This window comes from Chrysochloris asiatica, unplaced genomic scaffold (genome assembly GCF_000296735.1).
Source record: "Chrysochloris asiatica unplaced genomic scaffold, ChrAsi1.0 scaffold00150, whole genome shotgun sequence".
In the NCBI taxonomy this organism is placed as follows: domain Eukaryota; kingdom Metazoa; phylum Chordata; class Mammalia; order Afrosoricida; family Chrysochloridae; genus Chrysochloris; species Chrysochloris asiatica.
This window is the reverse complement of record NW_006408668.1, coordinates 3219485-3231996: the sequence shown is the minus strand read 5'-3', so window position 1 is coordinate 3231996 and position 12512 is coordinate 3219485. Positions and strand designations below refer to the sequence as shown.

Below are 12512 nucleotides of genomic sequence, written 5' to 3'. Positions count from 1 at the left end.
AATACAACCTTGTTGCACACCTTTTTTAAATTTTAAAACATTCAGTTTTCCCATGTTCTGTTTAAAAAAGTGCTTCTCAGTCCAGGTACAGATTCCTCACGAGCACAATTAAGAGTTCCAGAATACTCATACTTTTCAATGTTGTCCATAGCTTGTCATGGTCCACATAATCAAAAGCCTTTTTGTAGTCAATAAAGCACAGGTAAACATCTTTATGGTATTGGCTGCTTTCAATCAAGATCCATCTAATGTCAGCAATGACATCCCTCGTTCCATTTCCTCTTCTGAATCCAGCTTGAACCTCTGGAAGTTCTCTGTCAATGTATGCTTGCAGCCATTTTGGTATTACCTTTAGCAAAACTTTACTCACATGGGATATCAAAGACATTGTCCAATGAATTCCGCATTCTGTTGGGTCACCTCTCTATGGAATGGGCACAAATATGGATCTCTTCCAATCAGTCAGCTAGATAGTTGTCTTCTAAATTTCTTGGCAGAGATGAGTGAGTGCCTCCTGTGCTGCCACACTTTCTTGAAAGATTTCAATTTTTATTCCATCAATGCCTGGTGCCTTTTTCTTTGCCAAGGAGTTTCTCATGGAGGTAGTAACTCTAAATACCAACAGATAGGGAAATAGTCTTCATTCACATCAAGTAGCAATGCTCTATACACAGGGTAGATAGGGATTGGCAACTTAGACATTGGCTACCTAAAATGAGGGCATGATAAAGGCACAAAGTGACTGGCTTACAAGGTTTAAACGGGTAGTTTAGTTTAATAGTGTGTGGGGAAAGAAAGAGTCCCCGCTGAGTAGTTTTCATCTTGTGTAGATGGGTCTGGTTAAAAGAGATGGGGATAAGGTTCTTATGATTCAATAGTGAGTAATTGTTATCATGACTAATTGCGACTCTCACAATTGTAAAGGTAGAAGTTTTGTAACAAAATTAGGGGAGTGGTTAATCTTATAGTCCAGAAACAAAGGACCTTAGAATCATCAAGGGAGAAAAGCACAAGTGTAATGTGAGACCTTATCCAGAGAAGCAGTGACACCAGAGATGGAGGCAGAGATGGGGACATGGAGAGAGGGAGCAGGTGAGGACTCTAGATTCATGGGACGAGAGGGACTAAAAGCTGGTGGAAGACTTGCAGAATGTGCCCTTTGGTGGTGTAAATTATTATATATGCCTGAGTGTTTGTTTGTTTTTTTTTAAAGTTCTAAAGTGAATAGAGGGAAACACTGTTAACTGATGGTACACGGAGGGGATTATGATCATTGTAATGAAATAAGGTGTATGATTTGTTGAATGTGATACTGATAATATGCCCTGTAAACGTTTAGCCAATCCACAATAAAAACCCTAATAAATAAATAAATAAATAAAGCAACCCACAAGCCACCATAGTATGACCAAGTGACAGACTAGTGATGTGTCTAACTATTGTTGTTGTTGTTGTTAAATGCCGTCGAGTCAATTCTGACCCATAGAGACCTTGTATAGGGTTTCCAAGGAGCATCTGGTGAGCTTGAACCACCGACCTTGCAGCTCAAATGAATTTGCAGTCTGACCCATTAGACCAGGATGATATAAATTATGTTTTTTGTAGTACCTTTTAATATTTCTGTGTGTGTGTGTGTGTGTGTGTGTGTATTCAATCATGTAACAATAGATCACTACATTTCTGAGCCAGTAATCAGAAATACAGGATGTTCTTGGTGTTGATTGATGTCAAGTTGATTTCTGACTCACAGTGATCCCATGGGTGTCCATGAATGCAGAGTAGAACTGCATGCTGTAAGGCTGTCAAAAACCCCTGTTGGCACAATGGTTAAACACTAGACTTCTAACTACAAGTTTGGCAGTTCAATTCCAGCAACCACTCCAAGGTACAAAGATGTGGCCACCTACTTCCTTAAAGATTATAGCACTTGAAACCTGTAAGAAAAAGAAGGAAAGAAAGAAAGAGTCTTGGCTTCAATAGCAGGCAGGTTTATTGAGAGTAAACCTGGGAGGAGGTACTCTTATGTCACCAAAGGAGACCAAGAGCCCGTCTGTTGGTATTTATAAAAAACTGGGGTATTTATAGTCCGTGTGATCTGGGTATAATTCTGGCGAGTTTACAATGGGCGGTGGTGGTGCGGGAGAGGGGTGGTGGTGGTGGTAAGGAGATTTGGGCAGGTGTACGGAGATTTTCCTGAAACCTGGAATTTCAGCGGGGGGGGGTTGGGGGGGGTGGGGGGGGGTGGTGTCGTCTCCAGGTGTAACAAAGAGCCAAGCTTCCTGGGAGATTGGAAGCTCAAGCCAGCCCATTCAGTGTCATTTGGGGTAGTTGCAATGCCATTCTGTTGATCAGGCGCAAAGTCCTTCAGGTAGGCTTTTTAAAATCAGTGTTATTGATTTGTATTTTACATACTTTAAAATTCACACATTTCAAGCTTACATTTCAAGGATTTTAGTAAGTTTTCAAGTAATGGTACGTCACTATAAATCAGAACATTCACATCACCCAGATTGTTGTTGGTGTTGTAAGTGCCTTGAGATGGTTCCAACTCTTAGCGACTCAGTATAAGGTTTCCAGGGAGTGACTTGTGAGTTTGAATTGCTAACTTTGTGGTTCAAACTGACCTTGCCATCCTGTGCTTATCCTGCAGCGCCACACCAGAACTCTGTATTACCCAAATATGATGCCTCATATTAATTTGCAGCCCTAGGCAACTACTAACTTACTTTCTCTCCCTACAGATTTGTTTTTTATGGTTCTCTCATAGAAATGGGACGTGTACACCATGTAATCTTGTGTTCCTTTCACATTGAGGTTTTTTCCAGGTTCAGCTATGAAGCATGTTGTCGGTAGCTCTTTCTACTTGCAGAGTAATGCTCCACTGTATGGATATACCACATTTTGTCTACCATTGTGGCTGATGAACTTTGAACTATGTTTAGTGTTTGACTGTTGTCAGTAATGCAATGCATTCAGCAGATGTCTTGCCTGGCATCCTGGCTTTTTCAGAACTGTGTGATGGAACTGTACCATGTAACAGTCCATAGAAAGGCAGTGGCTGTGTCTGCCTGTGTCTTCCCATTTCGTCAGGTTTTGAATAGCCATAAAACATGAGCTAATATCTTTGGTAAGAAGGATGTATCTCAAACTTAATAAATAATTTGCTGTGTTAATCTGGGAATAAGAATTTGCTTCACATATACCTTTAGAGCTTTTTTATTAGTCACTTACAACGTTCAGATCACATGTAGTTAAATTGGTATCTTTTGAAAATTCTTGTACTTGACAGTTATCATTCTTAGCACTCTGAGAGTGACGTCTACTGTTGGCTATATATCAGAATCCTTTCCACATCACTTTTCTCAAGGCCCTCTGTATGTAATCACTTGAGAACTTACTTAATTCTGAGATTTTAAATCAGTGACTGAATATTCTGAGGTAGGGCTATGAATTCAGGTGACCCTACCATTTATCAGAGATCCCAGGTTAGATGCTGATACCTGAAGTTAAGGATATATATACATCCAAAGGGCACGCTAGTCATTGGGTTTAATAATTTACCTGCTAGGGCATGCCTCAAATTCTAGAACTTTTTGGTTTGAACTTGACTTATTAGAGCAGTTCATTTCTCGCTGTGGGTATACATGCTCTCTCATTCATCTTTGTTATTCTCTTCCTTAATTTCCAGAACAAATTGTGTTCGGCTCTTTACTCTTGAGTAATTTGAGGCCTGAGTATCTGTTGTGATTTGCTGTTCACAGCTATTTTGAGCCTGTTCTTCTCGGCAGGTGTTTTCTGTGGGCATAATACCTGTGAGACACCATGCTAGGCTTTTGTTCAGTAGTGACAGTGGACAGGAAACTTGATCACCTTGTGCTCAGTGGAGCATATAGTCCAAGGTGTAAGGTAAGCAGTAAGCAATTTTGGGTGGATGATACTATCGATGGGAGAAGAGCAGGACCCTATGGCAGTGTATAACACAATAGCTAAGCTAGGTGTGATAAGTCGATGTGGTATGCATCATGAAGCTTTACGATTTAAGGTGAGATTCAGTGGATGAAGCATAGATGGGCGAAGTGCAGTAAACAGACTTGCTTGCAGTTCAGAGGAGCCGTTGAGTCCAGGACTCATCATCTCAGTTAATAGAAATTTGAATAAAGGATAGGAGGGTGTGCGCCTTTGGTTATGGTCATTGACTGCCACCCCTCACTCCTTGGTCACTTAGTCTACTCTGGTGGCTTGCCTATGGGTGTGATGCTGTATGGTGTGTGCCACCTGTATTTCAGTTGCCAGCAGGGTTACTTACCCATGACAGGTTCAGCAGAACTTCCAGGTTAAGACAGACTGAGAAGAAGGATCTGGTGATCTACTTAGGAAAAACGGGCCAGTGACAACCTCATGAAAGCAACGGAACATTGTCTGTTAAAGTGCCAGAAGATGAGCAACTCTGGCTGGCAGGCACTCAAAATGTGAGTGGGGAAGAGCTGCCTCCTCAAAGTCGAGTTGACTTTAATGACATGGATGGGGCACAGGTTTTGGGACTTCTACTTGCTGATGTGGCATAACTCAAGATGAGAAGAAACAGTTGCAAAAATTCACAAATATCTTGAATTTGAAATGTGTGAAGTATGAATCTGGGAAAATTCGAGGTAGTCACAAATGACATTGAATGCTTGAAGATCAGTGTTCTAGGCATTATTGAGCTGAAATGGACTGGTATTGACCATTTTGATTCTGACAATCATATGGTCTGTTTTTGCTGGGAATGACAGATTGTAGAGGAATAGCGTCACATTCACCATCATAAAGAACATTTCAAGATCTACTAGTATCTGTGATGGAATAATAACCACATGCCTTTAAGGAAGACTGGAGTGGTGTGGCGCTGTAGGATAAACACTGGACTGCTAACTACAGGTGTCCTGGTGTGACACTGTACAATGGGCATTGGACTGTTAACCATAAGGTCGGCCGTTCAAATCCTCCAGCTGCTCCTTAGAAGCCCTCTACTGGGTCTGTATGAGTTGGTATGGACTCAACTGCACTTCCCAGAAACAACAACAAAAAATGCTCTTCTTGGAATCCTGGTGTGGTACTACTGTAGGATCAACACTGGACTGCTAACCACAAGTCGCTCCCAGTAACGCTGCACAGGGTCACTGTAAATTGACACTGAGTAACCTGCACTTAACAACAACAGCAGGAAAGACCAGTTTTACACAGATTTACACACTAACCTCTAATGACAAAGATGAAGAAATAGAAGATTTTTACTCGTTTATGCTATCTAAATTGATCAAACATGCAATTAAGATGCATTGGTAATTACTGTTGATTGGAAAGCAGAAGTCATAAACAAAGAAGGATCAGTAGTTGGAAAATAAGGCCTTAGTGATAAAAAGGATGCTAGAGATGGGATGATAGAATTTTACAAGACTTCTTCATTGCAAATATTTTTTTTCAACAACACAAAATACACATTGAGCTCGCCAGATGGAATACACAGGGCTCATGTCAACTTTTTCCACAGATCTAGTTGACTTGAGTCCTGTATAATCCTTCTTCTTCAACTTGAACTTGCATAGGAGCAATTATGGTCTGTTATACAATCAGCCCCTGGCATTGTTCTTACTGATGATATTGATTGCAACCTGAGATTTTTTTCTGTGATTTTCTTCAAACGTTGTTCATTTTTTAGAGAATATGGTCAAATATGAGGTATCCAGGACCATAAAAACATGTGTATATGAACTCCATACCATCAAGTTTTATCTGAGTGAAGATACGGAAAGTTATCTGTGCTGTAAAGTATTAAATGCTGTCTAATTGGTTCTGACTCATAAAAACCCTGTATATGGTTTCTGAAGAGTGACTGGTAGGTTTGAACCACTGACCTTGAGGTTAGTATCCAGTGCTTTTCATTTGTGCCATACCTGAATTCCATGCTCCACAGTGGTAATGATTTATTAACAAATTTAGAATATCTTTCTTAAAACTGAAAAATACATGTGGTCTTCTATTCAGATATATACAGGTTGTCTTGGTTTAAGATGTACTCATATTAAAATGAAAGTATGTCTTTTTTGTTGTTGTTAGTACATATTGTTAGCGATATGTACCATAGTATGGGTAGCACATAGTTTGCTCATGTTAACATTCTGAGATGTTTACTTTCAGATGTTCAGGGTTGTGATTTACTGTTTAAAACACTGCTGTATAACCCGCTGTAACCAGGACTACAAGGAAGTTAATATCTGGAGTCCTAACAAATAGAAAATTGGTTAGTGTTCAACTCTTAACATAGGAACATTGAACTGTACACGTGTACATCAGCCATTACTTGATAATGCACATGGGTATTGTCCTCCCTAGATTATCTAAATCAGGATATGAAAGTAGTGCCCCATACCAACTATCATCGAGTCAATTCTGCCTCACAGCGATAAAAGTTTCTGAGAATGTAAATCTTTACAGGAGCAGATAGCCATTGAGAAATGACTGATGATGGGTTTGAACCCTCAACTTTCTTCACAGTGCCACCAGGGATCCTTGAAAGCTGTGTATCTGCTTCGCAATACAACAGCTGTAATTCAGCCTATAGATAAAGGTGCAGGCCCCACTTTATGGTATACTACATCTATAGACTGCATTTGCTCAGAAGTAGCTGCAACAGTAATGTGATGTGGTTCTGGAAGAATTGTAACACTCTTCTTTATTGTTATTGTTGTTACGTGCTATTGAGTTAGTTATGACTCATAGTGACCCTGTATAGGGTTTCTAAGGAACTGCTGATGAGTTATTTCAATCCAAACTTATGATCCAGTACTTCATCTCCCACAGTGCCAGAAAAATGAATGTAGGGGTATGGAAAAAATTGCTGAGTTATGTGAAAATACACAAAGCATTTTGATCAAGTTAGTAAAATAGATCACTGGAAAAATCATCCACCTGGCAAAAACACTGAATTTAGAACTTTGATATTGAGGATGTGGAACAATTTATAGGTCATTAAGAAAGGGAACTGACAGATTGGGATTTAATGGATTTTTAAGATAAAAGACATACTGAAGAAGAAGTAAATAATGAGGAAGAGGAAGGAGAAAAGTTGCTGAAAAATTGGCAGAAGTTTTTTTCCAAATTTAATTAGAGGCTTCAGTTGCTTGAAAACATGGACCCAAATGCTGATTGCTTTACAAAAATTGAAAAGCAGATTTGGGAAGCAGTGAGATGTTAACAATGAATTCTGTGAAGGAAAAAAGGAAAGGACCGTACGAATGTTCTGACTAGAAACGCTGTTCCCATCCCCAGGAATAATTCAGTTATTTACTACAAACTACAAAATGCCAGTGTCATCTAACTCTTTTTCATCTTCTTCATCACTAGAGTAAATTTTTATGATTTGTGTAGTTTTTGTTAACGTATGGGACTATTGCTGTATGTTTATATGTAATGTATCCAACCCCAAACACAAAAAAGATCAGATTTATAAATATACTAATAATAAACCCAACAAACTGACCCATGGCATCTCTTATGGTCTTGTAGGGCCATGCAGGCATTATCTGACAGTTAATAGGGGATTGGATGGTTTATGACAGTCATGGCAAACATTTTATGCATCCTGGCATATTTTCTCTGATCACTGTTTTCTTAGTATTCTCTCCAGTCAATTTCTCTGTCTTGTCTCTTTCTTGATTTTGTTCTTCATTAATAAATATTTTAAAAGTTTTAGAAATCATGGCAAATTCTAGATGGAGACATAATGCTTACTCTTCTGATAACCTGGTGGTGCTGTGGGTTTTGTATCGCTAACTGAAAGGTTGACGGTTCAAATCTACCAGCCACTCCTTGGGAGAAAGATGAGGCTGTCTGCTCCTGTGAAGATATACAGTTTTGGAAACCCTATAGGGTTGCCATGAACTCATTATTGCAGGGGTTGGGAACATCTGGCCCGTGAGCTATATGTTGTTAAGTGCTCTAGAGTTCAGTTCCAACTCATAGTGACCCTATACATATAGGGTATCTAAGGAGCGGCTGGTGAGTTTGAACCGCCTACTTTGTGGTTTAAGTTGACCTTGCAGTCCAGTGCATTATCCCACTTCATATAAAACCCTCAAAATCATTTGGTTAGGCAATCAACCACAGTTCCAGCCATCACATTAGGGGTGAGTTAGTTAAATGTTTGACCAAATAGACTAAACTAATTTTTAAGTTGGTAATTTCGATGGACCGTGAATGATATTATCCAAATAGTCTCCATGAGTAGGAATCAACTTGATGGCAATGGGTTTCTTTTGATATTGTTCGTTGTCTCACTAAAAGAGTCAACTCACAATTAGTTGGAATCTGTGTTACTACTGCATATCCTGTTTTGTTAGAATTTTTCTTCTGTTGATCTGGATAGGATGATTATAGCAAAATGATAAAATAATTCATAAAGTTTGCTTTGGTTTTAGGTGCTCAGATGCTTCAGCCCACATAAAGACAACACTAGACCTGATTTTCTTATTTGCTCAACAGGAAATGAGAGTGGAGCTCCGGCTGGAGGAAGTCATGCATACCCAGCTTTAAGTCGGCTGATTCTTTTTGGTTCTATAGGGGAGAGTGAAAGAGGCTCTCTCCTTCCCCAAAATGCTGATTGTTAAGGGGAAATGAGGTACAGCTAGAGGTAAACTAACCAGATTGTATCTGTGATTTTTCTTGTTGGAAGATGAAGTTTGAAGAACATTTCAGTTGTTAGGAAGGCATGAAACAAATTAATGGTGGATTTGAGGTTAAGGCTCTTGTAACTCTTGACTTGCATGTGTCAATTATTTCAATAATGTATCTTCTTCTCCTTAGAGGCATAGTAGGTACTGAGTCCATTGTTGTTGTTAGTTGCTGTTCAGTCCATTCTGATTCATGGCAACCCTACGTGTGCAGAGTGTGCTCCACAGGGTTTCCAAGATTGACTTTTCAGAAGCAGGCCACCTGCTTCTGAGGCCCCTCTGGCGGGGTTCAAACTTGTAATCTTTCAATTAGTAGTCTTGCGCTTAACCTTTTGCATCACTCAGGGATTCTTACTGATTCTGCTAGGTGATTCCATTAGGTGATTTTCAAGTTTCAGTGAGTTTGGCACTTGGGGAATGTCTGAGGAATGCCATCTGGAATGTACAAGACTTCTTTTAGTGGGTTGGAGGGTATTCCACATTGGAGTTAGGTGGTGTTATTTTTATTTTATATATGCTTAGAGAGATTAAATAAACTTATCTGAAATCATGGTGGAGAAGCCAGGCATTGAATTGTTTCAGTCTTGGTAGGTTGAGTCGATAGGGTTGGGACCAGGAGTTAGTATTGGGAAGATGTTGTTGTTGTTAAGTGCCCTCGAGTTGTTTCAGACTCCTAGCGACCCAGTGTAGGGTTTCCAAGGAGCGTCTGGTGAGTTTGAACCTTAGGCCTCAAACCAGCTTTGTGGTCCAGCGTTTTATCCCTCAGCGTCACCCCAGTACTCCTATGCTGTTGTTGTTGTTAGGTGCCGTCAAGTTGGTAGCGACTCATAGCGACCCTGTATACAACAGAACAAAACACTGCCCAGTCCTGGGCCAACCTCATAATTGTTGCCACGCGTGAGTCCTATAGGAGTGAGTATATGGGGGTAAAAGGTAGGGTACAGAGGAAAAGATGGTGATGGGAGAAAGGAGCGGCCCTGAAGCTTTCCAGTTCTGTGCTTAGCTTAGGTCAGTGCTTTTCAAAATAAAGTTCTAATTCAGCAGGTCTGAAAGGGGCGTGAGATATTCGGCATTTCTGAACAAGTTTCCAGTTGATGCCAAAGCAGTTCCACACTTTTGAATAGCAAGGACCTAGGAGGGTACAGAAATTAAAGAGGGAACTGTTGGTAGTTGGCAGCTGATGTAGACATTTCATTGGAACACAGCGTTAGTTATAGTGGTTTTGTTTGTTGTATCCATGTGTTGTAAGGTGTCTTGCCTATCTGTCCATCACATTGATTCTGTGACCAGAACAGCACTTTCAGCTGTGATTAGAGTCTCTGAGAATCCTCAGATGTTTAGGTAGTAGAGGGTGTTAATGATATGTAGTCCAACCCTGTACTTTACAGATGGGGGTAGAGGGACTTTGTGGCCTGGTCAGGACCGGGATCATGCAGAGCTTCCCCTATCCCTTGCTCTGTTGAAACTTTCTTTCTCTTTCTCTGCCTTCTGGATTGGAACACAGTGCAGTGAAGCAGTACGCCCCCTCTCCTACCCTCCTTAGATGACAGTGCAGTGACAAGAGTCAGAATAAGACACTTACTATGATTCTCGTACTTTCTTTCAGTTACTAGTACATTTTGTGGCACAAAAGTAAGTCTTTGAGAGAGTGGTAAATAAAGGAACAAATCAAATGAATGGCATGTTGGGCAGGACTGGTTTCTGAGTGAGGTGCAGATCACAGAGTAGGGTCAAGGACCCAGGACTACTGTCTAAGTCATGGCGGTACATTTCTAATGAAAATAGATGACATCATAGTGTTGTGGATATGGCTAGACGACCCAAGCAGCGGCAGACCTTTCAGACAGCAGCTGTGTTTTGAGTCAAGCGAGGAAAAGTGGGCAGGTGTAAGTATAATCAAGTGGGATAGCTAAAGGAAAGACTGTTAGGCATGGCTTTTGTTTCTTGATTACATGTTCCTTCTTGTGCTTTGGAAAAAAGGCAGCAGAAAGTCATTGTTGGAACTGAAAATTCAAAAGCCTGATTGTGAGAATAAGGAAGTTTTTAAAAGGGGATGAGGGTCAGGGGCTGATGCTTAGAAAGCAGGAATAGCATGAAGACTTGAAATACTGTTGAGAATGAAGCAAATCTTTCTGGACAGAGATTTGTGAAACACAGTTGTACCTAACTGTGTGTGTGTCTTTAGGGGAAATGGTGGGTAAGGTCAGTGTTTCTTATACCGGTCTTGGTGTTTTAAAATGATACTTCTGGAAGGAGTCAGCTCCATGAAAGTGAACTTTTACATTTTACCCTCAAATGATTTGATGGCACTATCTCTCATCAGTCATTCTGACAAGAATATACTTTTACTCAGCGCCTATTTATGTGCAGAAATCTTCATTTAGATTGTACTTTTTGAAAATCTGGGTGTTAAGTTAATTGGGTAATCTTTTGTCCTTTTCTTATGGGAATAATTACTAGATTATTTATCATTGAATTGAATTTAGTTTGGAAAAGTAAGTTGAATTATTGCTGGATTTCTGAATTTTGGCAGCTTTGATATACATTGCACTGTGTTGTATCAGGCCAGTCTTTAGAGAATAACATTTTGAATATTCTGTTTTCCTGTGAGTCACATTAGTGTAAAACACATATAAAGATTTGTCCTTGAAGAGCACTGTGGGGCAAAGGACCTAGTTTTACACTAAGTGTAGTGACTTTTGCTCTTGTCTCCGCTGAAATAACCCTGGGAGTAATTGGAGTGCTTTGGTCTGGGAACTTCAGGGCACACACATCTGAGGCGGTGAGCTGGCCATTGGGGCTGGCCACAGCAGAAAAGACTCACCCGGAAGGTAGGTGAGTATGAGAAGGTATGATTTAGTCTATCATGCAGAGCTGGCTAATGGAAGCCTAGAATTAATTACAAGGCTAATCCAGTTCTGTAGCCAGTGTGAAATGAGACTTTCCCTCCGAGAAGCATTGCAGCTTTACATTAGGGGCCTCCCTAGACCTCTCCCAGATATCTGTCTGTTCCTTAGGATGATCCACCAGCTGCTCCATGAAAACTCTAAACAGGGTCGCTTTGAGTTGGAACTTACTCGATGGCACTTAGCAAAAACAACACAACACTGCTAGTTGCTAGTTAGAAGTATAATACATTTTGTGAGTTGTTCCAGTGAGTTAATGAACCCAAGGATTCTCCTACCATGCTCCCCAGGTGGTTAGGAGGAGAGATCGAGGAAAAGAAAGTGATAAAGAAGGGGGAGAGAAAGAGAGAGCAGGTAAGCGCCAAGTGGGCAACTTTGATCAGAAATAATTAAAAATTGGGAAACTGGGGTTATGATTGATTTCTGCCTTTTTGAAAGAGGTTTTGTGTTGATTCTCATCCAGGAAGCTATATTAGTAAGCACTGTACTCTGGCTGAATTGACTTCAGCACTACTTGTAAGATTTTACATTAATTTAGACCTTCCAATTATCTGATATGGTGCTATAGGATAAACACTGGAGTGCAAGGTTGGTTTGAACCACAAGATCAGTATTTCAAACTCACCTATACAGCGTTGCTGTGAGTCAGAACTGACTGGATCACACTTAACAACACAGTAACAGTTACCCAAAACTGATGTCAAATGGATCTTGCTGAAAGCAGAGAATATCAGAAAGATGTTTACCGGTGCTTTATTGACTACGCAAAGGCTTTCGATTGTGTGCATCATGATAAGCTATGGACAACATTGCGAAGTATGAGTATTCCAGAACACTTCTTTTGCTTATGAGGAATCTGCACCTTGACCAAGAGGCAGTTGTTCAAACAGAACATGGG

The 12512-nt window shown here is 40.3% G+C and overlaps 1 protein-coding gene across 1 annotated transcript in view; it reads left to right on the top strand.

Moving 5' to 3' along the window:
- MAP4K4 (mitogen-activated protein kinase kinase kinase kinase 4) overlaps window positions 1-12512 on the top strand; it is a 268380-nt gene that overhangs the window by 10547 nt on the left and 245321 nt on the right. The gene's annotated exons all lie outside the window — the stretch shown is intronic.